The sequence below is a fragment of the Capricornis sumatraensis genome, chromosome 10, assembly GCF_032405125.1.
Source record: "Capricornis sumatraensis isolate serow.1 chromosome 10, serow.2, whole genome shotgun sequence".
Classification (NCBI taxonomy): domain Eukaryota; kingdom Metazoa; phylum Chordata; class Mammalia; order Artiodactyla; family Bovidae; genus Capricornis; species Capricornis sumatraensis.
In genome coordinates this window covers 102,201,847-102,228,498 of record NC_091078.1, presented here as the reverse complement: position 1 = coordinate 102,228,498, position 26,652 = coordinate 102,201,847, and the positions used below count along the sequence as shown (strand labels likewise).

At 40.6% G+C, this 26,652-nt stretch overlaps 1 protein-coding gene and 1 non-coding gene across 2 annotated transcripts in view; both read left to right on the top strand.

Moving 5' to 3' along the window:
* PPARG (peroxisome proliferator activated receptor gamma) overlaps nucleotides 1–26,652 on the top strand; it is a 100,490-nt gene that overhangs the window by 23,653 nt on the left and 50,185 nt on the right. The window lies entirely within an intron of this gene.
* On the top strand, nucleotides 2,881–2,952 carry TRNAC-ACA (transfer RNA cysteine (anticodon ACA)). The gene has a single exon. It is a non-coding gene; the product is annotated as a tRNA-Cys (tRNA).

Below are 26,652 nucleotides of genomic sequence, written 5' to 3'. Positions count from 1 at the left end.
CTACGTTCTCATCCTCTGTAATAACTCTCTGATGGAAGCTCTCCCATAGATAGCAATACACTCTCCCTTCAGGCGCTACATGAAAGAAACAATGGAATCATCCTATAAAATTACACAGAATGAGACTCTGGCCCATTGTTCTCTTCTGCTGCCTAAGGAGGAAGCTGTATTCTTTGGATCCGTGTAAAGATTTTGGCTTGTCCACCTCCTCGGATTCCCAAGTAACAATTAGGCAATCTGGCCTTCTTCCCACTTCTCATTTCAGTGTGTAGGATACTTGTCAACTTGCCCAGGATGACTTGAGGCATTTTGAGCTCTTCGTCTGAGTGTATGCAATAGATAAATAAAAACATAATTAGAAGGAAGACTGACTTAATACTTGATTTTATTTTTATGGGGGGAGGACATACGTATTTTAGAATTGAAAGCATTGTTGTCTGTTTGTTTGTTTGTTTTGTCTCGCTTCATATTTTAGTTTCCCTCTCCTTCCCTTCGTGTTCAATAAGATGTTTCTAAATGTTTACAGTAAAGAGTGTATTAAAATGGAGCTCATGTTTGTAAATGTGAAAAACATAGCGTCTCACTTTCTAGTGGTTAGTGTATCTGAAGAAAAGCACCCCTGGAGTGCAAACAACAAACTCGGTGGTTGGAATGTGGTTTAATCAGTCCACAAACCTGTCAGGAATCTTAAACTCTCTTCCCGAAGCTATGCTGACATACAGCATGACTGTGGAGGAGCCAGTTCAGTTTGTGTTGTATGTTTTCCCTATAATTTAGGAATAACCGCTTGCTAAAAGCTGAAAATCGCTAGTAGTGGAAATCGTTAGGTGAAATTGAAGCCTTCGTTATATTATTAGGAGGTGACAGGTGGTTTGTATGTTTAATAAAAGGAAGAAGGGCTAGAGCTCTAAAGAACCAGTGGATGGGTATCGTGGTTGTCACTGTCCTAGAACCAAAGATAACAGAAAAGTGAAAAAACAGTTGAAAAAATAGGAACTTAAATATGTCAGTATTTTATGATATGAGAATTCAGTGGAAAGCATTTAAGAACAGAAGAGCATTCAGTGAACCTTCAGAACAGAATCCCTAACCAAGGGATTTCGACACTGAAGATACCTACTTTTTTAAGTAAGAGGAAAAAATTAAATATTTACTCTTCCTTTGTAATAGAAAACTATACTTCAGGGGCATCCACATTGCCTTAGTTCTCAATGGAAAGCTCTACCTCCTATAAAAATGCCAGCTAATAAATGTAGAAGGAGGGATAGAATCAAACATCATAAATTCAAAGTGTTGATTCACTCAAGGATTATTCAGTGTGTTGTGACTTTTGGGTGAATGGTTGGTGAAACTGAATATCCTTATAATTCCATAGTTAGCAGCACACATACTACTTTCTAGTTGCAAGGAAAAAAAGGAACCCTACCGTGTTATCATCATTCTAAATTAGTAATTGATCTTAGCATCACTAATGGTCAGTCATATACCATCTCTCTGATGTGATGAACTAGGAAACATAGAATATTACCTATATTACATTAAAAAAAAATGTTTCACCTGAATCCACACACCCTTAGATATAATATCCAATTTGTGGGAAACATGGGGATAGAGAAGCAAGATAAACAATCCTAGAAGAAAACAGCCAGACAAATCCAGAGGGTGGACATACCATGGGATAAATTGGGCTAATCTTTTCAATTAGTCAGTGGCCTTCAAATTAAGGAAAGTTAGCGGTGGGGAAGGTAACCACCCTAGATTTTAGGAGACGTAAGGAACATAGAGCCAAATGGATAGCCGCATCCTGGGTTAGAGTCAGGCTAGGAATAAACCAGCTATAAAGAGCATTTGGGCTCAACTGGGAAATTTTAAATATGAACTGGGTATTATTTGAAATGAAAATTTAGTAAAATGGAAAGATGGGGATTATGGACATTAAAAAGCAGATTACCTGGATGCAAGGGGAGTTTGGAGGAGAATGATTACATGTCTGTGTATGGCCGAGTCCCTCCACTGTTCACCTGAAACTATCACAACATTGTTAATTGGCTATACCCCAATAAAAGTATGAAGGTAAAAATAAAAAAATAAAACAACTTATAAATAAATGGAAAGCAGGCTTACCACCAATAAGTACCATACCTCATTTTTACTAAAAAACACAAATACTATGTGTATAGATACAGGTATGTACATTTATATATGTACTTAGGATTATACATATGCCCAGAAAAAGATCCAGTTAGAGAAACACTAAGAGTTCAACATTAATAATCTCTAAGTAGTAGAAATATAATGATTTTATTTTTACCAATCTGTATTTTGAAATTTTCGACAATGAAAATGGATTGGTTCTGTAAATATAAAATGTTAATTAAAGAAAAACACTTTCATATAGTAAAGCAACAGTGTTTTCTGTCCTTTAAGGAGAATAAAAATGTTTCCATTGAGGAAGAAAAGTCAGACTGGAAAACAATTTAGTATCTTTCAAAAACGTCTGGTAGTGGGTTTTGCCTGTAAAGTTGTATCTATTTGTCTTTAGTCAACATGGTGTAAAGAGTCAAACAGACCCAGGTTTGAATTCAGACTGTCACTTTACAAGTGTTTTTACTTGGGGCATGTCACTTTATCTCTCCAAGTCTCTGTTTTCTCATCTAAAAGAGTGGTTGTGAGAATTAAAGATGACTTAAATAAATCAGTGTCTGGAACAGAGTGTGCTTTCAAAATTATAATATTTTGAAATCTTATCATCAACAATTTAAACCTTACACATGATAACTTGATTAATAAAATAATGAGAACAGTCATTAACTGACACCTCTGTTGCTCTTAAATTTATGTTTTTTGAATGTAAGTATGTTTCGCAAAGTAAGTATGACCTCCCTGGTGGCTCAGATGGTAAAGCGTCTGCCTACAATGCGGGAGACCCAGGTTCGATCCCTGGGTTGGGAAGATCCTCTGGAGAAGGAAATAGCACCCCACTCTAGTACTCTTGCCTGGAAAATCCCATGGACAGAGGAGCGTGGTAGGCTACAGTCCATGGGGTCGCAAAGAGTCGGACACGACTGAGTGACTTCACTTTCACTTTCTATGTTTCACAAAGACATGGTGTATATAAGTAGAGTATGAAATTGTTAAGTAGTTAGATCTTCAAAAACAAGTATGAATTTTAAAGGTTCGCTTAGCAATAGAAGACCCATTTTTATTTATGGCAGCAGTTAGAGAGCTGATAGAAAAATAAAAGATTAATTTTGTAGCCAAAATCATTGCCAGGTTCCACATGCACGCTCTTTTCAAGAGCTGCTTTTTACTTTCTTCTTTTGCTTTGAAGGACCTTGTAGCATCATTGTGAATTTCAAAATAGATAAAAGCACAGTGCAGCTCTAAGGTGCTTTTTAAAACTTAAAAGTATGAGTACCTCACAGTGGAAATTTTCACATAGTAATTTTATTCTTTTTATTAGAGGAACTGTGACAAAAGAAAGTACAACTGTTTGTACCAGAAGAACCCCAGGCTGTTAGGATGACTCATGAAGAATCTGAGCATGAGGCAAAAGGACATTTGTCAGCAGAATGGGTTCCTGAACTGATTGATCAGATATCACCAATTTTTAATTACCAAGCTGTTATTGAGTACTTCCTTTTTAAAAAGCCCTGACTCTAAACTCTGTGGTCCACTGTGGCGTCCCCACAGGTGAGTCATACACATTAAGTGACTCACATGGTACTGAAGCTTTTTTGCTAATAGACTTCTAACATAATTGTTGGCATTAAGAATAATTGATTGGAACAATTTACTTGAACGTTTTATTGCATCATTTTAATGAGACAGAGCACAAACTGGGAATGAGGAAACCTGATTTCTAGCTCAAAGTCTGCTGCTGATTATTGGAGTCATACCTTGGGCAAATCACTTGATTTCCCTGTAACTCATTTTCGTTATGAAAAATTAAGAGTTTGAATGTGTTAATCTCTGTGGTATCAAGTTATAGGAGTCTGTAATCTCAAAAGTCATTGTATTTCCTTTGGGGAAGTCACAAAACTGGTAAATGGCTTATTTTACATAAACTAAACTTGCCTACAGCTCTATGGCGCTGAACTTGCATTAGGATTGCGGGGTTTTCATATGGTTCACCAGTGATGGGATACGTTACCTTAGGAATCTCCAGATAGCTGATCTTGAAAAATTAATTGATAAAATCTGAACAGTGAAGAAGATACATGTTTTAGAAGTTTGGGATTTCCCACAACTTAAATATGGGTCAGTTGATGATATCACCTGTAGGTATTTTATTATGGTTAGAAACCAAATTGCTGGAGAATTTCAAATATTATACTGCAAACACAAGTTAACATAGTTTAGGTGGTATGTCTTTGGTTCAACAGTATAACGACTGGAAAAGTGTTTAGTTGATGCCTAGAAAGTGGTTAGACAAGTTAGAGTTTTGTTTTGTTTTTGGTTTTTTTTTTTTCAGGTGTAACAGGCAAGTTAACTTTTAAAGGGGGTGGGGGGACGCAGGAAGAAGGAAGTTTCCAGAAGAAAGTGTCTTTGGTGGTGTACCTAATTAGCCACCAGGTATGAGAAAGAAGTAGTAACTCAGGATTAGAACATGAATAAGAATGCAGTATACAGTTTCCATTACCCTTTAAGTAAACAAATTGCAGGCGTACTATTAAGGATCTCCACATTAGAAGCCAAAAGAACTTAAAGGGTTTTACAGAAAGTTCTTCTCATTCCAGAGACGAAGAAATGTGACCCCAAAGAGTTAACACAAGTCTGAAGCCATATAACAACTGAAAACCTATGCTTTCTGGCTCCAGTTTCTATCTGTGACTCCATGGATCACATCACTTCAGGGTCAAGAAAACCTTTTAAAATACCAAATACACATCTTCTGGAGCTATTGGCTATCAGCTAACATCTTTTCATCGAGTTAATTTTCTTTCGTTCAGAATGGTGGTGGTGGTTGTTCTGCCGCTAAGTTGTGTCTGACTCTTTGCGACCCCATGGACTGCAGCACACCAGGCTTCCCTGTCCTTCACTGTCTCCTGGAGTTTGCTCAGATTCATGTTCATTCATCAAAATGGTTTATTAGCTTAGAATAATAATCCTGTATAGAAAACATATACTGTCCATGGGGTTCTCCAGGTGAGAATACTGGAGTGGGTTGCCACTTCCTTCTCCAGTTGACCTTGTTTTGTCAGAACTCTTCAGTGTGACATGTCCGTCCTGGGTGGCCCTGCATGGCGTGGCTCATAGCTTCATTGAGTTACACAGGCCCCTTCACCATGACAAGACTGTGATCGAAGGGCCAACTAATTGGAAGAGACCCTGCTAATGGCCAAGTTTGAAGGCAAAAGGGGAAGAGGGTGGCAGAGGATGAGACGGTTAAATAGCATGACCGACTCAATGGACCTGATTGTGAGCAAACTCCGGGAGACAGTGGAGAACAGAGGGGCATGGTGTGCTGCAGTCCATGGGGTCACAGAGAGTCGGACTTAGTGACTCAACAGCAACAAGGCTGACATGGAAAACATGTCCCTGGGTTGGCCAAAAAAATTCTTTCAAATTTTTCACCTATGTGAAAATCCAAATGACCCAATACTTTTTGAAATTCTGAACCAAGTTATAGTTTTAGCTTAAAGAAGAGTGGATCTTGCCCTCCTTTCTTTCAAGAAAAAAAGAAAACGAAAGAAAGGACCCAGATGTGTTCAGTGGTGGCCTTCCTTTCTCTCTTTCCATGGGAATCCTGGACTTGCTGGGATGGTGGCCATGAGATCTACCTGTTAGGATACAGGGTTGTATGTTCTGCTAAAAGCCCTGTGTCCCATTGAAACATCGTTTTTCCCATGCTGTGTTCCCAGAGACCATGGAGAAACTGAATTGATGCGCCCCCCGACACTGGAAGGTGGGCTTCTGAGCTGACTTTAGTTGCACCAGGAAAAGGCAGCAGTTCTGGGCAGGCAAAGTGAGCTTTCTGGTTGTTGGCAGCTGTGTGACTTCCTTGGGGGACCATGGAGAGATGTCAGTCTTGTCGGAAGAAGAAGAAAGCTGAAGGTGTTGTCACTTCCAGAGGTCCCTCTCCTCCGTGAATGATCCGTGGGAGACAAATGTATCAGGCAGCTGTCTCCTCATGGCTCTCATCACCAAAACGATCAATAACATGCATTGGTGCCAGCTAGGCACACAGCTCGGCAGGACCCGAGGGATGCTCACAGTTATTAGATACTGTTCCCTCAAGGAGCTCCTGACGTTTTAGGAGGTGATGCAGGTGGTCATAGCTCTCCTAGCATGAAACAAAGCAACTTTTTCAGTGGGGCTATAGCAGAAGGAAATGGCAACCCACTGCCGTATTCTCGCCTGGGAAACCCATGGACAGAGGAGCCTAGAGGGCTACAGTCTATGGGGTCACAAAAGGTCAGACCCAACTGAGCGTAGGTAGAGGCGGAGAACCAGCAGGAGAAAGAATTCTGTATGCACTGTGCTAACTTGTACTAACGTAGCTTGCTTTACAGGAAAGAAAAAGAGCGCGCTTAAAGCAGCTTTAAAATCCAATCTAGGGAATGAAATCCAAATTTAACCTGTAGCCACCCAACCCGGAACAGTAAAGAATCTGCCTGCCAATGCAGGAGACCCAGGTTCGATCCCTGGGTTGGGAAGATCCCCTGAGAAGGGAATGGCTACCTGGACTCCAGTTTTCTTGCCTGGAGAATCCCATGGACAGAGGAGCCTGGCAGGCTACAGTCCATGGTGTTGCAAAGAGTCAGACACAACTGACTGACTAACACAGAGACACATACATGCTGCAGTATATTACAGAAGCTGAGCTGTAACATTATACGTCTGAAATTTATATGATGTTATCAACTAACGTTACTATGATTGAAAAAAGAGAAAGGTTTTAATTAGTTTCTGAGAGTAATGTGACAGGAAAAAATACTCTCTTCTGTGGGAACATTTCATGCAAATCTTCGTCAATCTAATGCTTTTTTAAAAAACTTCATACAGGTATAATACTATGATTTTGCTAATTATACATTTTTAGACATTCTCTTACCTTTTTGTTATGGAATCATTAACAGTTGTTATTATTCTACTTGTTGCTGTTGTCCAGTCGCTAAGTCGTGTCGGACCCTTTGCAACCCCATGGACGATAGCCCACCAGGCTCCTCTGTCCATGGGATTTCCCAGGCAAGAGTACTGGAGTGGGTTTCCATTTCCTTCTCCTGGGGATCTTCCTGATCTAGGGATCGAACCCTCGTCTCCTGCATTGGCAGACGGCTTCTTTACTGCTGAACCACCTAGGAAGCCCATTACTCCAGTTGCTTCTCCTAAATGTACTAAAATTTGGGGAGTATTCTGACTGAGTAATATTCAGATTCTTTTGGTTAAGAGATGATTCCGTAAATAATACTGAAGAGTTAATACTGAAGAGTAGCCTTCTCAAATTCCAGACTTCCATTTCTTTCAGATGTCATAACTAGGATAGGATTAAGCTTTCCATCTTCCTTACGATGGCACCATTCCTGATTTTCCCCACACTTCCTCCTGCTGGCCATGTGCCCTGCACCCGCAGCCACATCCACACCCCTGCGTCTCCACCGTCCGCAGGGAGACGATCGCCTTGTCTTCTCGCCTCTACGTGGCACAGAGCCCGACATCCCCCCGTGTTGGAAGCTGGGTTAGCTTTTGTGCAGGTACGTTAGGAAGGCGGCCTCCTCCCACTTCTCCTCACTCTGGAAAATTACCAAGGGCTGTCTCTCATAGGTGCCTTCCCAGGTGGCTCAGTAAAGAATCTGCCTGACAATGCAGGAGACACAAGACATGTGGGTTCAATCCCTGGGTCAGGAAGATCCCCTGGCGAAGGGAATGGCAACCTACTCCAGTATTCTTGCCTGGAGAAGCCCATGGGCAGAGGAGTCTGGCGGGTTATAGTCCATGAAACAATAGCAGTCTTTCAAAGGACATGCTCCACAGGATGGAAGGCAGTAGAATTCTTTATAAAAGTACCCTTCAGAAGCAAAGTGCTGATAACCAGTTGGTGTAGAAAACACCTAGACGTGGTCTAAAGCTCCAAGGCCTACATTACGGCCCATTTACTGGCATGCTTTTTTATGCATCTTATTATAATATCCTTCAAAGTTTGATAGTATAAAGAGTAAGACACTGGGAAATCTCAAGACCTTGATAGTAAGTAAATTCACATACGTGTCAAAACACTAACAGATTTGTCAGTGATCATATACTGTGTCCACTGATGGTAACGACTTAACTTAAGCAAATACATTATTTCTGGTACCATCACATGCTAATTGACCTTCAAGGTTAAGGAAGCTAAAAGATCACTCTTTAAGGGATATTTAGATAATTTTGATAGATATAATTAAATGTGAACTCGTTGAGGATGGGAACCTTGACTTATGAATATTGTTATCTCTTATCCCTTAGAATAATACCTGGCAGTTAGTATCTCATGAACATCTGAGGGATACATGAGTGGATAGCTGTCACCTGTGTAATTAGATACAAATGAGATTGGCTCCGTTTATTTTTTTAATTTTTATTTATTTATTTTTCTGACACCAAAACACTTTGTATTGGGGGATAGCCAATGAACAATGCTGCGGTAGCTTCAGGTGAACAGTGAAGGGGCTCTGGCTCCATTTGCTTTTGTCCATTTTAATTTGTAAGCTGTATCTTACATGATCCAGTGCTGCAGTGTGATAGGACAAAATCACTAACATAACAAACACGATGAAACAATCCATATTCTATAAGTATTTTGTTAGTAACTTGGGGTGCTTTCTGTGTTGCTTGGTATGTTGTCAAGAGTTTAAGCAACATTTGTTGCACCCGCCACTGCTCTATTAAAACTGTCATTAAAAACACACACACACACACACGTCATTTTTGTCTATTGATTATTTTAAAATTCTACCAGGTGAGAGCACATCCATCTTGCTCATCAAGCCAGCACCTAGCTCCATGCCTGCCTATAGAGTGCTGATATATTGCCAGTAAATACTCGTTGAATAAATAAATGAATGAAAGACAGAGACTAGGACAAGTATTTTGCTTTCTTGTAAGATAGTCTAGGGGAGAAGGGTTGGCAGATTGTGGTCAGTGCTATAAGAGTCGATGGTATTAGATTCAGGGGCTGTGGAGTAATTCGCTGTCAAAGATAATTTTATGTTTGCATGGCTGAAGCCTGTCTTCAGAACTGTTAGAGGCTTACAGCGTCTAGCGACATGGCAGGTAGGCCAAGTTGCATGGTGTCTGAGAAGGAAAGAAAGAGAAAATAGAAGTGACAGCAGGTGAAGAATCCAGAAACCAGTCCCTCTGAGGACTCTTGGAAGGAAGGAATGTGTGTATTGCCCAGAGAGTCACAGAGATGGCTAGAGAACCAGGTGATAGTGTTGACCTCAGAAACAAAACTCACACGATCCTCAGGTGGAACTACGGGGCGTGAATGAGCTACGTGGTCACTGAGGAAGTGCGGGAATGATAGGAAGAAGCGTATTGAGAAACTCCCCACACTCCCTGCATATCTATAGAGACGGAAAAGTGAAGAACAGTTACTTACTGATGTTCCTTTAAGGAGGTAACGCGTCTCCCCCTTAACTCACCCGGTGCTCTAACCCTGTTGCGCCTGATTTATTAAAAGTGGTGATTCAGTCACTTCTAAGAGTAGAAGTCAGTGAAGGCCAGTGGTGGTAAACTGGCCTGAGAATTAAATTCCAGTTCCAGCTCCATCCCTCCCTAGCTGTTTAACCTGGAGAATTTACTTCTCATTTGGGATCCCCATTTCCTCATTTTATTAATAGATCCTTAGACCCGCAAAGGGCTTCTCTCACTCGAAAATGGTATCATTCTGCCAACTTTATCCTTCTTATAATCCATCATAATCTTAAGGACACTTTAGTAAACTTGTTCTAAGTTCATTTTTTAAAAATTGGAGAGACTGTGCAATCAGAAGGCAAGAATGAGGTGATGATAGGGAACTGGGTGAGATACTGCCACTTAACAGGAATAAGGAGCTTCCCTGGTGGCTCAGACAGTCAAGAGTCTGCCTGCAATGCAGGAGACCCAGGTTTGATACCTGGGTTGGGAAGATCTCCTGGAGAAGGGAATGGCAACCCACTCTAGAATTCTTGCCTGAAGAATCCCATGACCAAAAAAGAGCCCAGAGGGCTACAGTCCATGGGGTCGCAGAGTTGGACACAGCTGAGTGACTAATACACACACACAACAGGAATAAAGCCAAAATTTGCCTTTCACACTCAGGCACATTTTGGAACATTGAGTATCTGTAGGCAGTGCGTGGGTGCTAAGTTGCTTCAGTTGTATCTAAGTCTTTGCAATTCTGTGGGCTGAAACCTGCCAGCTCCTTTGTCCATGGGATTCTCCAGGCAAGAATACTGCAGTAGGTTGTCATGCCCTCCTCCAGCGGATCTTCAAACCAGGGATCGAACCCACGTCTCTTACATCTCCTGCATGGGCAGGCGAGTTCTTTACCCCTCGCCACCACCTGGGAAGCCCTATCTGTAGGCCAAATGGGGCTTAAATTTTTGTTCAGTTTTATTAACAAAAAGGAAAGTGTTCTTGACTTATTTTTATCTATCATAACTTCAACCAAGAATCTTGGGTTAATCACATCTTTAAATGTTGTGTCATTGTGCAAAGTTGCCCTCTGAGAAGAAAGAAGAAACTTGTTTATTGAGAAAAGACCCTGATGCTGGAAAAGATTGAGGACAGGAGGAGGGGGTGACAGAGGATGAGATGGTTGGATGGCATCATCAACTCAATGGACATGAGTTTGAGCAGGCTCCAGGAGCTAGTAAAGGATGGGGAAGCCTGGCGTGCTGCAGTCCCTGGGGTCACAAAGAGTCAAGCATGACTTAGCAACTGAACAGCAGCAGCAACAAATGGAAAAAACTAGCTCTACGCAGCTGTAATTCCCTCAGCTACTTGGACTGTCAAGAAAGCTCTTTTAGCTCAATCACCTTAATAAAGGTGTTTTGGTTTTTAGAAGTTTATACACAATGGAATTGCCCAACTCTCCACTGTATTCTGTGCTGTGGAGACCCAGTTAAGTCTTCTTCCCACCAAGTTATTGCTCCACAACTAACAAGGGAGCTTTTGCTAGTCTCTTGTAGGATGAGGAGTTACTCAATGTAGATGAACCAGATATATATGTATTCTGCTCGGGGAATATTGGTATCAGCAGCGTATTCAGAGATTTATTACCACCTGATATACTGCCCCAAGTGGAGGCATCTTTTTAAATCCACAAGTCACTGCAATTCCATGAGGCCACTTGTGTGATAGGAGGAGGCCTGCTCCCACATTGAAATTTGGCACAGCTAGCATTTCTCTTTGCCAAAAAGGTCAAAGGCCTTGAGCAAGAAGCCAGCTTTTTCCTGATTACAAAACTGACCACAATTCCTCTCCAACCTATCAATGTCAGTCTTTTTTTTTTTTTCCTTTCTGGTAATGCGTTATTCCTCTCAGGGAGAACTCTACTTTTTTTCATGATGATATGGAATCTATCCTTCCAGTGTTAACCAACGTTCACACATCAGCTGATGTATATGCTATGGATGGGTAAACTTAATAACTAAGTTTCTGAGTAGCAGACCCTGATATATAAAATCTGAGCTGTCTCAGGCCCTGTCTCCAGTCTGTTAATGCTTCAGTTTTAGAGAATCTGGATCTCTGTGTCATTGTTTTACAGATTTCACAAAGTAAGAGAGTAAATACCTAAGGACAGAGCATTTCTGTAGCTGATCGCAAATTTTATAAACACATACTTGAATTCAGACATTTTCTTCAGATATCAGATGATATGACTAGAGATTCAACCAAGGGTGGGCAGACAGGAAAAAAAAAAAAAATTATCCAAGTAAGTGTAGCTAGTATTTCATAACCCAGAGATGCAAAGTTTTCCATTTTAGAATCAACTGAATATTGAACTGTGTCTGCTCTCAGAGTTCTAAGTACTATCCTGCCCCCGCCTCTCACAAGACACGAGGGTCACCGGCGAGACGGTGTGGCAATGTTTTCCTTGTAATGTACCAGGTCTTGCCAAAGCAGTGAACAGCGTTATGACGCAACAGTTTATCACAGCTGGTCTCTAACAGGAGGATGCCAGCCAGTCCATCCAGGCCTGGTCCTCTGTGAGTTTATTCCCACCTCCCCAAACATTTGGAAACGGACGTCTTGGCTCATTGGTGGGCTCCCAAGTTTTACTGCCACACATCTTTTTCTTTGAACGGAACTGGCCTTTTGCAAGGAATAGACCAAATATCGGTGGGAGTCACGGCAAATCCCTGTTCCATGCTGTGATGGGGGAAACCCTGGGAGATCCTCTTATTGACCCAGAGAGTGAGCCCTTCGCTGTCACCGTGTCTGCAAGTACCTCACAAGGTAAAGTCAGCTCCAGATTTGGCTATCGGTGTGCTCCGGGCATCACGGAAGGGTGAACTTGACCTTGTGGCTTGTCTTCCAAGTGATGTCTGTTCTGTACTCTGATGTGTGTAGGTCAGTATTTTGATGCTTAACTTGCTGCTCTTGCGTTCACTTAAAGCATACTCAGAGCTTTTTTTTTTTAAAGCACAAACAACTAAATCCAGATTTTATTTCTCTGCTTGACTCCTATGTCCTGAATTTAAGTATTCAAGGTATATTTACATCCAAAGAAATTCTACTTGTTTTCATAGGGTTGGCCAAAAGACTTGTTCGGGTTTTTCTGTACAATCTTAGGAAGAACCTGAAGGAACTTTTTGGGCTACCTAACATTTTCTGGGTTGATGTATGTTTTCCCCAAATACCTAAGGTCTTCTTGGAATGTCTTTCCTCCTTGTAGCCTTGTGTGTCATGTATCTCTCATAGCAGCGTTTATTCATTTTAAAGTACTCTCAACATGCTTTTGCTCTACTTTGAAATCTAGATGCTTGTGTGGACATTTTATCTCTCTCAAAGAATTGTAAGCATCCAGGGTATAGGGCCAGGTTGTATTCTTTCTGTTTCTTAGGGTGCAAAGCAGAGTGCCTAATGCTTTGCAGAACAGTGTGGAGACCTTGGAGAAGGCCTAGTCTAAGCATCTCATTTTGCTATTGCTAGGTATTTGCTAGGTATTTGCTAGTTAAATGATTATCACTTTTACTCAGATGTGAAAGATTCAATTAGATACCTCATTTTCAGCATTTCTTTCTTGGCCTTTGCAAAATGTAAGTTTTTTATTTCTGTAGCTCCTTCTACTGGAGCGTATTAGCACAGCTGCTCCTGTTCCGTGCTATATCGTGTTCATTTCTTCTTTTCTTCCCCCCTTCTTGTAGATGCTACGTAAAAATCCATTGTGTTAGCTAGTCTGATTCACATTTTACAATGTAAATGCTAAAAGTTCATTGTGTTAGCTAGTCTGATTCACATTTTACAATGTAAATGCTAAAAATTCATTGTGTTAGCTAGTCTGATTCACATTTTACAATATAAATGCTAAAGTGTTAAAATTAAGTTGATTAATTGTTGAAATGGATGGCTGTACATTTTGATGTTTTAATTTCTCTGAAAGTCTGAAGTTTGAACATATTAATCACAGAATTTTTTAAACATTGAGCTTTTTAAAAGTTAAGAAGACAATTTCCTGAAGTGACATTTCATTTTATTGTGACATTTGGATTCAATGTATATTTCTGTCATCCGAGTCTCTTAAATAGGAGTTTAGTCTAATTATATTACATAAAACCCTGTTATTCTGTTTTTCTACAAGCCATAAAAAGCATTGCTGTGTTTCTCCAGTTATTAATTTAACCTGCATCAGGGCAGAATGTCCAACCTATACTGTAAAATAATTCTTGTGTCAAAATTGGACAGTTTTGTCTGTTTGAAAAGAATATGTCCAGAATGCAACGCAACAGATATTTTAGGTCAACTGAAGCGAGTGTGTTTATGGTAAGGGATAGTTGTGGGTTTTGCGTCCATTTTCCTTCTGCACTAACCTCTTTATTTTTATACTTGGAATTTGCCCTGGGTGTAATTTTTTTGTGTCTCAAATCCCTTTTGAAAGAATAACCCAGTACTTTTCTTCTTAATTAAGATGGTACAGAATAGAATTACTAGCAGTTAAGAAATTATATATTGTACCAATTATTTTAACTCTCATGTTAAATGATCTCTGATTACTCTTTATTCATGGATGTTTTTTCTGTCAAAAATAGGTTTCTAAAGGCCAAAGACTCGTGATAGGTCACTTCTATTGTATTTTGTAGATGGCCACTTAAATACTTCACTGTTGCCAAAACAAACAAACAAACCTGAAAATAAGTTGGGAACGTGGTCATCATTAGCTAATCGAGGCCAGCAGAGATGAAACCCTGTAGAGATTAGGTACCTGGCCTTGGTACAGGAATTTATCTGGCTTCTCTTCCTCATCACAGGGAAAGGGAAATAAGGCTGTTGCAAAGATCTGGGTGCTGCTGTTGAAGGCAAGATGGCTCACTGAGTGTGAATGGTCCAGTTATCCAGCCATACTGGTCCCTTTCATGAGACTTAAAAAGTCCACTCTGTGTAACCTCTATGCCCAAAGGGGACTTCTGCATGTTTTCCTGGGATTCATTATCACCGTGATTCCATGTATCTTATTCCCCTTTCTGTTTCCATCGTGAGCTTTTCAAGGAACCCCAAGTAACCCCATGCTGGCCGTGAAACCGTTTCCACTAGAGAAACTGGCAAGGTTGAAGGGAAGCGTCCATAAGCTGAAGCTGAACATGCCTCCCGCTTTCAGCGCCAGACTTAGTCCTGGGTGAATTCTCTAATTTTAAGTTGTTGCACCAGAGCACTGAAAGATGATGACATGCTTGTCCTTTGGAACTGATTGAGCAATGGAAGTGTGCCTTAGAGACACGACAAATGCTGCAATCGATGATTCTTTGAAACGAGAGTCTCTCCTGAGACAGGGGTGAGTGATGGATTGCTGCCGTTTCTATTGAGGGAGACTTAAACTGTGGCCGTGTGGCTCCAGGCAGCTGTGTACTTGGGAGCATTAGATAACTGAGCCAAGCCAAGGCTTTTACCTTTGCACAAGTTCGAAGGGACCCATGTGGTGTCAGGAAATGGAACTCCTGAACTTGTCCTGGCCATATGCTTTCTGTGTGAATTTAAGCGTGTCATCCATCCCCTCTGCCCTCCGCACACATGTTAACAGGAGATACAGGGCTGTTGTGAGGACTGAATGACACAGTTGTGCGCAAACACACCAGACCCCCTCTGTGAAGTTCATTGTCCTGGGTTTGTGGTGTTAATCACTTGTGGATAGAACAGAAGATACACAGTATCCTAAATTGAAGCCTTTTAAGGAAGATGGAGGGAAAAAAAAACTGCAGGATTCCTTATGCATCAAAATGAGTGACAGTTTTAAGTGAGATGAGGCTTCTGTATAACCTCTCTTGAATGTTTTGATAAGGAAATGATCAGACTTAGAAAAAGCATCCTCATGTCTGATTTTTTTTTTTTTTAAAACGGGCCAGTTACCTCCCGATTTCATTAACGTTTGTCTATAAAGAGGTTGAATTTCCACAAGTTCAATCATTCTTTGTGCCTAAATGAGAGCAATGATTGCATGGTTTCTTCTCAGAGACATCGAAAAACTGTCTTAGCTTATAATGTTCTCTATATGATGAAGATTTAGGTCATTGACAGCTCCAGATTTTATGATCTCACAAGAAATAACAGTTCAGGGAGCTTTTCTAGAATTCTACTGTTGTCCATAATAACGTTTTCCTTAGTATGAGTGAGTGAAAGTCAGTCAGTCGTGTCCGACTCATTGCGACACCATGGATTGTAGCCCACCAGGCTTCTCTGTCCATGGGATTTTCCAGGCAAGAATACTGGAATGGGTTGCCATTCCCTTCTCCAGGGGATCTTCCTGAGCCAGAGATCGAACCCAGGTCTCCTGCATTGCAGGCAGATTCTTTACCGTCTGAGCCACCAGTGAAGCCCTTCCCTTAACAGTATGGCTCTCGGTTATCATTTATTTCTGATTTAACTGTTCAAATTTGTTTTCTGATCACTGGGATGTAGCAGATTTGGCAGATTTCTAGACTCTGGGCATCTCCTTATTATGTTTCCGAAAACTATCATTTCTCTTGTACATTCCCCCCAAATTATGAATTATAGGAAACACCCCAAATATATGTCATTTATAGTAAGTGCTTACAAGAAAGCATAGCACCTTAAAACTTTTTTTTTTTCCCCAACAAAGCCTAAGGAGCACGACTTGTCTTCAAACTCATGCTCCTGCTTAGTCCCTCAGTCGTGTCCAGCTCTGCGACTTCATGGATGGTAGCCCACCAGGCTCCTCTGTCCATAGGATTTTCCAGGCAAAAATACTGGAGTGGGTTGCCATTTCCTCCTCCAAGGGATCTTCCCGACCCAGGGATCGAACCTGCATTGCCTGTGCATTGCAGATAGATTCTTTACCATTGAGCCACCGGGGAAGCCTGCCAGCAACTATCCATATAAACTGCAATATAAATCCATATAAATGGCAGTGTAAAACATGGGTCATTAAATGAAAAACAATTTTTATACCTCTGATAGAGATTGTCGTGGATTATTACCTTTATCAGCATTCTCACTTACAACTTGAATAAGATAAGCTGGAGGAGATTCTGAAATCATCATAGCTCTTTGTAAGGTACGTATTCTTTGTGTCAGAGGAAATCTGACCAAAGCAAATTTCTTAGTTATATTAGATCAATGGAACAGACACAACGTTTCTGTTACTTCAGCTTCCTTTGAACACCCTTATATTAGGCTTTAGAAAGCTGTCCAGAAAATGCCTTGTGTTCACCTACTAGTGTTGAGTTATTTGTGAAAATATGTGATATATGAATCAGACTCATTTGAATAGGACTAAGTTTCTATAAACCTCTACCAGATAACTTTTTTTCTTTTTGTAGACAGTTTTGTACCTGTAACTAATTTAGAGACACGGACATTGTACATGTATTTGATAGCAACTGCTATTCAGCTCTTATAACATGGGAATCAAGACCTGCCTGAGCACACAGGTTTTTAGGCCCATGCAATTTTTAGTTGAGAAAGGGATTGCCAACATAAGATTGAGGTTCCCACAAGTGGCAAATGGTTTACATTATAAAGTAGATTCAAAACAGCAACTGTCAATTACCTACAGGAGAATTATCCCTCATTGCCTCATGCCAGGATTTCTGTACAGCCTTATAGCTGACCTTCTAAATGAGAAACTGTCAGCCAGCCAATCCAGTCTGCCAGATAAGTGGTCCTAAAAGCCTGTCTTTATTACCCATCTTCTAATACATATTGAGCATCTACAGTATAGTAAATACAAGACACCAGCAGGAACACTGGCTTTCAGAGCTCTTTGTAATCTGTTTCTAACTTATGTATCTTGAAAGTAAAAGTGAAGTCACTCAGTCATGTCCGACTCGGTGACCCCATGGACTGTAGCCTACCAGGCTCTTCTGTCCATGGGATTTTCCAGGCAATAGTACTGGAGTGGATTGCCATTTCCTTCCCCAGGGGATCTTCCCGCCCCAGGGATCGAACCCAGGTCTCCCGCATTGTAGACAGATGCTTTACCGTCTGAGCCACCGAGGAAGTCCTTTATGTATCTTATTTCCCCCCAGTCTGAGAGACTGGCCTGCCTTGCTCTAACTGGACCAATGTCATTGTCCCAAGAGCAAGCCACACTCACTTTTGCCTCCAAGACTACCGTGTCCTGGAATAGCTCTCCTGATTCTTCCACCTTTGCCAGTCCTCTCTGTCCTTCAAGGTCAGGTTCAGGTGACATCTCCTCCATGAAACACTCTCTGGATACATTGCCATTCATCGCTCTCCCTTTCCCATAAAAGGACTGTGTGTCTTCTCTTCCCTCCACTGCCCCTGAGGACGATCTCAGTCTCCTGAGAGGTTTACCTGAGTCTAGCCCCCAGCCGCCTAGTCTCAGCCCAGAGGGATCACTTAAAGTGCAAGTCAGGTCTGTCCTTGTGCTCAACACCGTGCACTGACTCTCCCTTCTCTCAAATGTACCCCCACCTCACCGTGTCAACACCCCCTTACCCCCTGTCTGCCCTCACCCCCTTTCTGCAGCCACATTCGCCTCTTTGCTATTCCTCCCACATTCCACACTGCTCCTGCCTTGGTGCTTTCGCTCCAGCTCTTGCATCTTCTTGCACTTCTCTTCCTTTGACACCTTGGCTGACTCTCAGCACCTCCTAATCTCTGCTCAGCTTTTACCTTCAAGTGAGGATTGCTTTGACCCTCTGTTGAATTCTCTGTCCTCCCCCTGGGCCTTCCCCTCCGCTTGCTCTACATTTTCATGTCTAAAGCATTCCTCATCCTCTAGCCTCCCGTATAATTAACTTACTCTCCGTATTTATTGTTTATTGTCTGCTTCATCCCACTAGCACATTAACCCCATGAAGTCAGGGATCTTTGTCTAGTTTGTTCATCCACTGACACATCCCAGCTACCTGGAATATGCTTGGTGAATAGCAGGGCTCAGTGACACTTGTTCAATGAAAGAATAAAAACCCTCTCGCATTTTTGGTCTATATCACAGTGTTTAGCCCTTAATTTCAGACTGCCTGATAAGCCAGGTTATATAGTCACTGAGGACAAGATCCAAGTTTATTTTTCCTTTTATTCCACCAGTATCTAACACGTAAGAGGTGTCTAATACGTTCTTGTTGACTTATTAAGAACACGCTGCTCTTCCACGGTACTTTTCTGAGGTCAGACACTGAAATCTGTTTAGTGTGTGAAAATGAAAGTTTAGTGTGCACTGAATAACATTCTAAAATTGATGCTATTATAAGCAAACCATGTGATATATGTGCTAAAAACAAAGTACAAAGATACTATGGATTAACTAAGAGTTATGTGCACCATGGCCCTCCATTGGTTTGAATATCATTAGTTGGATATCACTTGAATATTAATTTGAATGTGACAGGTTTTTAAATTATCCAAATGCCTGGCTTCTTTGGCAAGTCTGTCCTATCTCCTGATACTTCCAGTGTTCACCTGAACTTCAGGAGCCCTGTTTGCTAGCAGAAAAGTACCTTACTTGGTTTAGTAACTAATATCCCACATCTAAAGCCCTTAGAGCACTGCGGGCTGTGTCATCAGCGTCCAGCAGATGTTAATTCTGTCTTGTCACCTTTAAAATAGAAGTTACCACTCTGGGATAATACAGGTTTACATTATCCATACTACCAAAAGTTTTCTATTTTCAGTTACTTAAATCAGACTGACTTCTTAAGTCTCCTCCAATCTTTTCCTTAACATTTTTTTCAGAATATCTAGGTATTATCTGCTGCTGCTGCTGCTGCTGCTAAGTTGCCTCAGTCGTGTCCGACTCTGTGTGACCCCATAGACGGCAGCCCACCAGGTTCCCCTGTCCCTGGGATTCTCCAGGCAAGAACACTGGAGTGGGTTGCCATTTCCTTCTCCAATACATGAAAGTGAAAAGTGAAAGTGAAGTTGCTCTAGATACCCGTTATTAATCATAGTTCCAGAAGAAAAACCAAGGTTCAATTTCTAGTTTTGGCAGAGAGCCAATGGCAGAACCTGGTAACAGAACTCCTGACATCCTTCACATGTTCCGGTCATGTGAACACAATGGCCCCCTTACTTCTTTTAGAGAAACTTAGATATTCATTCTTCTTAATCTTTTGCTTTGCATTAGCAATTAAATATTTTTAATATAAGATAATTGGATATTACCTTCAGTTCAGTCAGTTCAGTTCAGTCGCTCAGTCGTGTCTGACTCTTTGCGACCCCATGAATCACAGCACGCCAGGCCTCCCTGTCCATCACCAGCTCCCGGAGTTCACTCAGACTCACATCCATCGAGTCAGTGATACCATCCAGCCATCTCATCCTCTGTCATGCCCTTCTCCTCCTGCCCCCAATCCCTCCCAGCATCAGAGTCTTTTCCAATGAGTCAACTCTTCCCATGAGGTGGCCAAAGTATTGGAGTTTCAGCTTTAGCATCATTCCTTCCAAAGAAATCCCAGGGCTGATCTCCTTCGGAATGGACTGGTTGGATCTCCTTGCAGTCCAAGGGACTCTCACTGTTGTCTTACCCTTTACCTAAAACTCTGCCTTTTAGTTTTGAAAAACCTATTATGCAGACTGGGCAACTTTGCTTAGTTGATTAAACTATGTTGCTAATAAGATCCAAATGTGTGTGTAAGTTTGACCTAATTATGGCCAAGTTTCCATAGAAATCTCTACCATTTACAAGGAATCTCTTTACTATTGATACAGCCACACCTCTAGCCAATTACAAAGTACAAACAATTGACCCAGGAGAAACCAGTCCAATTTGCAAGGGTTGGTTCTGTATGAAATCTAATCCTCTTTGATGTTATATTAGTTTTGTTATTGCTTAAATAAATTCAGGTATTACAGGGCCATGCTAGGTGTTGGAGATGAGTATCTTTTCCTTGGATTATCTTTATTAGGAGCAAACCAATCCTAGTCATTCCACTGGCCTTTACAATTCAAACACATCTCGACATCGAAGAGAGCCCTGATTATTTCAGAACGTGTGAGTCTCTTTCTCCTCTGTTTCTAAAGCACTTACTGTCTCTCTACTGTCTTCTTTTATCAAACGCCTTTCACCTTGGTAATGTCTCAAGGTCAAGAACTACATTATATTGCATTTCTTGTGAGACCTGAAGAATACCTTGCACATAGTTTTAGGCCATTGGGTATCTTGATTTCGAAGAGCTGACTCATTTGAAAAGACCCTGATGCTGGGAAAGATTGAGGGCAGGAGGAGAAGGGGATGACAGAGGATGAGATGGTTGGATGGCATCACCAACTCAATGGACATGGATTTGGGTGGACTCCAGGAGTTGGTGATGGACAGGGAGGCCTGGCATGCTGCGGTTCATGGGGTTGCACAGAGTTAGACACGACTGAGCGACTGAACTGAACTGGCTTTGTATTACTGATTGAGCATGAACTGAGATTAAGATACTGAGAAAGAAAAATTGCCAAAGAAAGGTAAATCAAGGAAAAGTTTTGGGAAGAGAAACACCATCGTGAAATATACGATGACTTGTATAAGAAGCAAGGTTATAAAATAGGTTATTGATAAAAGAAGATGTTAAATTATTAGAATAAAATTGGTAGCTTGAATTTAACCTACTGATATATTTTACTTAAAAAGAATGTCTCAAAAGACAACTCAACTGATTGGAGCACATTAACCTTCTAAATAGAGGACTCTTGATGTAGGCATTAGGTTTTAGAGAAGGATTTCCTGCATTATTAAAGAGTCTCTATATAACAGAATGGGCCAAACATATCTAAAGCAAAAACATATCTTCTAATACTCACTCCTAGGATGAAATGTGCACCCTTTGAATTTTTACCTGCCCTGTTTACACTGCTTTAAGAACCTATAGATTAAGACCTACAGTTCACATGAAATTGATTTTTTGTGTATGATGTAAGATAGGGGTTGAACCTTTTTCTTCTCTATGTGGATGTCCAGTGTGTGACCTACTCTATTTATTGAAAAGACTGTCTTTCCCCACTACGCTACACTGGCATTTTTCATAAACTAGGTGACCGTGTACATGTGGCATAGATTCTGGGCTTGCTCTTCGATCACACTGGTCTCTTTTTCTGTCTTTGCACCAACCAGTATCTGGTCTTAAGGACTGTAGCACTGCCATTGGTTCTGGTATCTGGTAGTGTAAGTCCGCCAGCATTTTCTTCTCTTCAAGGTTGCCTCATCTAGTCTTAGCCCCTTAAATTTTCATGTAATTTTTTAGTCTCAGGATGTCACTTTCCACACCAAAAAAAAAAAAAGTTAAGATTTTGATTGGAATTGTTCCAAATCTATAGATAAATGTGGGGAGAATTGACAGTTTTATAATAGTGAGCCTTCCAGTGCATGAACATGACATACCCCTTCATTCAAACATTTAGATCTTTTTTCAATAGTATTTTTGAGTTTTCAGTGTAGAGATCTTACTCTTATTCTGATAGATTTTTTTCCGTAGGTACTTGATGGTTTTGATGAGATTGTAAAAGATCATTTTAAAATGTCATTTTCTGTTTGTTGTTGGCTTTATAGAAATACAGCTGACTTTTGAATATCAACCTTATAGTCAGCAACTTTGCTAAATTCTCCTGTTAACTGTAATGGTTTTGTTGTATGTGTGTTTTTTTTAATACAATCATGTCATCTGTGAGTAATGTTAGTTGTATTTGTATTTTCCAATTCTGTGTCTTTGTTGTTGTTGTTGTTGGATTGGACAGGATCTCCAGTGTTTAATAGAAATAATGATAAACTAGTATCCTTATCTCATTCCTGATCTTAGAAGGAAAGCTTAAGTATTTCACTATCAAGTTTGATGGCTACTTTAGGGGTTTTGTCTTTTTTAAAATAGCTATTCTTTATCAGATTAATGAAGTTTCCTGCCCTTCCTAGTGAAGAAGTTTTTTAAACTCATGAATGAGTGTTGAATTGTATCAAATGCTTTCATGTAGAACATTTTTCCATCATGCTATAATGGCTCAGGAGGAAGTGTTAAAATGAAAATGCTTACATCAAATATTTTAATATGATGTGACAATAACTTTTGAGATTATATATATATATATCATATATATAAAATCTCTCTATGTATGTATATATAGTATAGCTAATGAAAACCTGTGTTTCACGCCATAACCACTGGTGATCTAGCTACATCTGTTTTGACACTTTTGTCCTCAGAGTTTGTTTAGCTTAAGACCATTGTCTTCTCATTAAGAGTGTTTGGCACAGCAAATTGAAAACACAAGGGTAACCAGAAGCATAGTGTATCACTCACTTTGCCAGACTAAACAACTCTCAGTAAGGCCAGCTTTCCCCTCTAGGATAATTTCAGGCCTTTAGAGATGCTTCGGTAGTAAAATTTTCTTTAAAAACACCTACCCACTCTCTCTCTCCCTGGTTGCAGGAGGTCCTTTGCGATGGTTGATAGGTGGACAGAGTCAGGAGAAGCAGTCTTTGGTGGCTGCCTCCTTTCTAAGTAGTTACACCCTTCTAGAGCATTCCTTTCTTTTTTTTTTTTTTTTTTTTCCCTTTCTACTCAGCCTCCTCACTCCCATTTGCATTCCCCCATCACTGCAAAACCCAAATCAAGCTGCGCAGAAGGAGCTGACCAGCGGGGAGCATTCCAGTCCACTGTTTCTGGCCTAAGCGCCATTCTTTGCTGGCTGCTGGTGTGTGCTAGGCAAGACCAGATTTTCAACTCGACCAAAGTAACTACAGTTCAACAGATTCAATCCTGACTAGAGTTTAGTGAGTCTCCCTTTAGAAACGTGTTTTTCTAATACTTGACCAACAGAAGACATGTTTTCTCTTCTGCTTTTATCAGAAGAACCAACCTTGAACAAACGAGTTTGACCATGATGAGAAAGAGGGCTTGAATCTCCAGCTAAGGTGGCAGAAGAAATGATCATCTGGATGAGGGCATGATTCTTTCATCTTTCCTGTCACTTCGTATCTCAGGACTGGATTAAACAAGCTATCTAAACGAGATGTGGCCCATGCAAGAGAAAATGAAGTTTGTGAAAGTATAAACGAACATTTTCTAAAGCCCTTTGTTGGTCTGACTTTAGAAATTTGCTGTGAGACCTCTTGGCTTATTATAAAGACATGTGCATATAAAGATACATATTAGAATACTTTCAACCTTTTGAAAGCCAAGGCTATCAATGGGAGTATCTCCGAGACATCAATCGCAGAAGCATTGAATTTGGTTTGTAGTATTGTCTAAGTTGACAACACAATGAAAATATCTTTTCTTAAAGAAACAAATGACACTCTGAGAAATCCATTTTTTTAATCCTTTTAAACATTAGTAAGTTGTATTAAAAATAGTCAGTTATGTTACTATATGTACATTTATGAGTTATACATATATTAACAAATTATAAATTACATATGTAATGGGTCAGTGCCTGTCATGGAATGAGTGCCTGAAAATTATTAGCTACTTTTAAACTGTGGGTCTTCCCTGGTGGCTTAGTGGTAAAGAACCCGCCTGTCAGTGCAGGAGACATGAGTTCAACCCCTGGATCAGGAAGATCCCTGGAGGAGGAAATGCCAACCCACTGCAGTACTTTTGCCTGGGGAATCCCATGGGCAGAAGAACCTGGTGGGTCACAGTCCATGGGGTCACAGAAGAGTCAGACCCGACTTAGTGGCTGAACAGCAACAAACAACAGCAGTAGGCTATACTTCCGCTAGTGAGTCCCAGGCTCTTTTTCTTCCTTGATACCAGTGAAGGAAAAGAAATGAATTGATAGAATCTGTCTTTGAAATGCTTGAGTCACAGCCATCTGTGGACTGTCATCTATTGGTCAAGTATTAAAAATAGTTTCTGATTTTCCTTTAGTTTACTTGAAACTACATCACAATTTTCTCTACTTTTCCAGGTTATTATATGATAATTCCTTTTAAGAGGACTGAGGAAACAGGCAGGGAATGTATTTCCTCCTTCTTAGGTGAAATCATGGGAAAATGTTGCAACTTAAAGATGCTTAATTTTTACCTTTATCAAAGTAAAATTTGTGCACAGTTTTGGAAGTCAGATCGTACAAAGCTTTTCATGAAGAATCGCAATCTTTAGTCCATACCCAGTCCCTACTCCTCAGAGGCAACGATTTTTAACTTCTGAAAGCATTTCTCCTGGCTTTTACTACTGTGTCTTAAGATAACATGCTTATACTGCTATTTTAAAATTGTGTCCATCATTACCCACTGACTTTCTACTGTGATAGATAAGAATTTATTTAGCCCTTTGCCACCACTGTCCCTTTCCCAAAACACACACTTCTCCTTCCTCCCAACTTCACAGTGTGGCGATTCATAATTTTAGGTGAAATCAGATATTTGTGCTCACCTTTGAAAGTGTTGCTTACGGTTGAGCCAGACAGTATGCTGCAGTTCTGCCTCTGACCCTGAATAGCTGTTTGTTTTTCTGGAGTTTATTATTATTACTATCTTTGCTCACATGTTGTTCTTTTTCTACATACCTGTCACTAATTCCTCAAACTCTCCCTCAATGTGGGCATTTGCATGTATCAGGCATTGGGTTGCTCAGGGGATCCCTCTGCCCTCCCCTGTCCCCCTGTTGCTTTCTCTGTGTCTAGGAACAGGTTCTGTTCAGGATCTGGCGTCCTGGGCCTTCCTACCACCTCTCCACTGGGTTTCCATCCCTTGCTTCCTGGATCTTTTGTTTCCTTTTTGTTCCGGTGTGGAACTCTAGGAAAGAGGTGACTCTTTTTGAGGCTTTGTATTCTCCTCTTACACTTGAGTGACGGTTTGGCTGAGTATAAAATTCTAAGTTGGAAATCATTTTTTTTCTTTGAAATTTGAAAACACTGCTCTTTTGATTTTCTAGCTTCCAGTGCTGCTCTTGAACAAGTCAATGACATTCGGATTCCTGGCCCTTTATATGGGACTTTTTTTTTCCTGTCCGGAATCTTTTAGGAGAGTCTCTGTAAAAGGAGCATTCGTCTTTACTGTGATTCCTTTCTGCGTGGTTTAAGTTCTCTCTTGTGTTTTGCTGTTGTTTCAACCAACATAAATCCTTGCCCTTAGTCATTCTAACGTCAAAGAAAACCTAAGGAGTAACTTAATGCTTTTCAAGTACATGAGGCAAAGGACAAATATACAGAAGACACTAACTATCCATTTAGAAAATGAAATTCCAAAATTATAAACTCCAACAACATAGCTTAGACCATCGTTTCACAAACCCTATTCCATCAAACAGTAAACTCTGTGAACATTGTAGGCCATGCCCCCCCCACTTTTGTATATTCTCATGAATTATTAACATCTAATTCTAAGAAGTACTGCGGCAAACCCATTTAAACTGGCTTCATGTCGCATTTCCTAAGTTTATTTGCCCACCAGAATTTTTTTGTTTTTAATTATTCTGAAAGGAACATCGCTAACATATGTGTAACACAGTTGGGGACATGCCAGATAAGACGTAGACTTTCCTGGCTGCAGAAGAGTAATTAAGCGTTGGAATGAGTAACCAGGAGAGGCTGTGGACTCTCCTTTTGCAGAGGCCTTTAAAACAGGACATCTGTTTTAGGCGTAGTCCTGTTTGAACAATAGGACTTTGCTGCTGTTTCTTCCTCTTCCTGTCCCCTAGTGGTAGCATTGGGGAGCATTTAGCCCACCTTTTACATGATTCTAGTACTCTGGTGACAAAAAGTACCTCTGCCACCCATAATTATATTTATAGGGAACTCAATGGCCCCATGCCAGATGCTTTGCATATATTATTTAATGATTCTTCAATGGCAACTCCATGAGGTCTGCAGTAGGATTGTTTATACAGACTAGGAATAATTAGGTATAAAGAGGTCACAAAATGGCAAGCAGGAGGGCAGGATTCAAACCCGGGGCCTCTGACTCACTCCTGGCCCTCCAGCTGCAGATGGTAATGTCCAGAACAGCAGCCCCTTCAACAAGCAAACATATAAAATGCATCCATTTATGATGTGAAAACTTAGACTGGTATGATGCTCACTTTATCAGACTGTTCCCTAAACCTTTTGATGAATTCAGAGTTT